Source organism: Cydia splendana, unplaced genomic scaffold (genome assembly GCF_910591565.1).
Source record: "Cydia splendana unplaced genomic scaffold, ilCydSple1.2 scaffold_50_ctg1, whole genome shotgun sequence".
Taxonomy (NCBI): domain Eukaryota; kingdom Metazoa; phylum Arthropoda; class Insecta; order Lepidoptera; family Tortricidae; genus Cydia; species Cydia splendana.
This window is the reverse complement of record NW_026946893.1, coordinates 146,747-149,842: the sequence shown is the minus strand read 5'-3', so window position 1 is coordinate 149,842 and position 3,096 is coordinate 146,747. Positions and strand designations below refer to the sequence as shown.

General features: G+C 36.7%; 1 long non-coding RNA gene across 1 annotated transcript; it reads left to right on the top strand.

Annotated features, from left to right (window-relative positions):
- The first annotated feature begins 1,904 nt into the window (after positions 1-1,904).
- LOC134805711 (uncharacterized) lies at positions 1,905-2,490 on the top strand. Its single transcript, XR_010146375.1, has 3 exons — positions 1,905-1,948; positions 2,102-2,243; positions 2,452-2,490. It is a non-coding gene; the product is annotated as an uncharacterized LOC134805711 (long non-coding RNA).
- The last annotated feature ends 606 nt before the right edge of the window (positions 2,491-3,096 follow it).

Genomic DNA, 3,096 nt, shown 5'->3' with positions numbered 1-3,096 from the left:
TGCCTTTTACCTACCCCTGATCTTAACTAACCCTAACTTAATTTAAATGTCCTTGCTAAAACGTGGTGTGGCATTGCATGGTTGTATTGGTTTTATGGTATTTTTTATAGATGCTGCTATAACTACAAAATGAGCGACACTATGGCTGAGAGTGCTGAGACTGGGAATAGGAAGTTTGAAGAGTACTAAAAAAAAAAGCAATGATAAAACAAGCGTCTGGCATTATTGTATAAGATCTCGAGATGGTCTGCAAGCTCAGTGCAAGGAATGCAAAAAATGCTTTCAAATTAAAGGCAGCACATCAACAATTCAACACTGCTAAATCATCTCAGGAACGTTCACGCTTTATTGATAAAACGTGTTGAGCCTCCTACTGAGACGGCTGAGACTGAATCCAGTTTAGTTCAATCCTTATCAAAAAAAAGGAAAATTACTGATTTCTTCAAAAGCGATGACTGTTATGAACTCACAATATGTAGGATGGTGGCTTTGGACGGCGTAGCGATGTAATTGTTTTGTACGTCAGAAGACATAAGAAGATTGTTTAAAAAAAAATATGGTAAAGATTTACCAAAGTCACCCAATACTATAAGGCAAATTGTGCTTGACACGTATACTTCTGTGAAAACTGAAGTAATTCAACAAATTCAGGATTTGAAAAAGTCAAACATCAACGCCCGCCAATTAGCTCTTACTTTTGATGAGTGGACGTCAGGCAAAAATCGGCGATATATAAACCTCAATGTACATAGCCACATATTTAACGACAACAGTCTGGTCAAAAACCTTGGCCTTATAAGAATCGTTGGATCTATGCCTGCTGAGACTTGTGTGTCCTTTGTAAAATCCAGATTAGCTTCATTTGGGATATCCTTAGATGAAGACATTATAGGAATGACTACAGACGGAGCCAGCGTTATGATAAAAGTAGGTCGTCTGACATCAACTAATCATCAACTTTGCCTGGCACATGGCATTCAATTAGCGATCCATGATGTTATGTACAAAAAAGAAACTATTAACGATTTCGACCAAACCTTTCAAACTAGTGACGATGACTCCGACTCGGATAATGAAAATGACAACGACGGTATAAATATTGAACACACTGGTAGACCATGGAGTTTAAATGAAGAAATAAAAGGTGTAATAAAAAAAGTTAGATCTGTGGTAAAAAAAATTCGTGGATCTGCAACTAAAAATGACGATATTTTACAAAAACATGTAAAAGCAGATTTTGGACATGAATTGCAGCTTCTCCTTGACTGCAAAACACGTTGGAGTAGCTTAGCTACTATGATTGGACGCTATTTAATGTTGAAAAATAGTGTGGAAAAAGCTCTCATTGACATGAAATCCACGATCAATCTTGATGTTGATGAAGTAAGTTTAATTCAGTGTATGTACACGTCGCTCAACATTATGAAGGAAACTGTGGAAGTTCTGTGCCGTAAAGATGCAAATCTTTTAACAGCGGATACGAGCCTTAAATTTATGTTGAAAACATTAGAGAGCCGCGAAGATGCCTTTACAAAAAAAATTACGGCGACTTTGAAGAGACGAATTACTGAAAGGCGTCTACACGTAGTAACCGGGACCTTACTTTATTTAAATAACTTTAAGAACTTTGATGCGCAAAAAACTGATGAAGTATTTAGAAAACCCATCTTTCAGGAGATTAAAGAATTGATCTGCACCATGGCCGCGACATCGACTCCGACTTCTCCTCTTTCCTCGGTGGCTTCCACGAGTGCAATGACAACTGTTAATGGTAATCAACAGAGACAAGACCAACGAGAGCTAAGTTTTAAAGAGCAATTAAATCAGCAGCTGTCTTTGCTCGACCAAAATAATCCAGGAGTTGCCCAGGTTGCCTCACCAGATGCCCCGGATTTCGCTACCCTAATCCACATAGAAATGGCCGTCCACGAGGGCGGAGGAAAAATCGGTAGCATTTTATACAATACAATACAATACAATAATTTATTCATAAAACCAATACAATTTTACACGTCATATTATTCGGTAAGTACATTACTATTCTATATTTATAATACATTATTTTACATAATACATTTCATTATTAAAATTAAGCAAGAAGTGCATACATTATCCTCCGTATACAACCAGCTAATATCAATACCACCAACAAGTGTGGAGTCGGAAAGGGCATTTTCGGCAGCTGGGGTGTTCTGTAACCGTATGAGGACGAGGTTAAGTGACGAATCTCTTGATGCGGTGATGTTTCTTCGTTTTCATTTTTTATCAAAACGTGGAAACAAAATATAAAATTTGTATTTTGCGATCATGTTTACCAACCAATAGATGATTTTGTTATTAAATAGCGTACTTAGCGTAGCAGTGTACGTATTTTGGTTTTATTATATTTTAAAGATTTTTTTATCGGCGTAGCAGTGTACGTATGTATTTTGTTTTTATTATTTATTAAAGATTTTGTTATTGGCGTAGCAGTGTACGCATTCTGTTTTTTTATTTTTAATAAAAACAACTTAATTTGATTGTTTGTTTCACTTTGCCTTTATGCCACATATTCCTTTCTTAAAATCCGGATTGAATCCGAACTTCGGATTTCGGTCAAACCAAAATCCGAAAATCCGGATTTGAAAAAATGTTCACGGATTTGCAATCGCTAATCCGACCCCGTGATTATCCCATTCGGTATCTGATAATTGAAAATGAATAGAAGTCAACTATCAACTACAGATGACATAGATTGTAGTGAAATATCGCACTCATTCGTGAACTCACAAAACGGATTACTATAACAAACAGCGATCTCACGGTTATATCACAGAACATTCGCAGTATTTACCGAAATTTTGATGATTTTCAATTGACTTTAACGAAACTAAACACCAACGTCAAGGTAATAATTTTAACTGAATGTAGATTAAGCCCAAACAAGCCCATTCCCTGTCTGGAGAATTATACTCACATGGCCACTACTAACAATTTGAACCAAAATAATGGCGTGGTTAGCTATCCTTTGATGAGGTCTTCAAGGCGATCATGAGGCTGAAAAACCACAAGGCCCCATGTATTGACGGACTGCCTGGTGAAATATGGAAATATGGT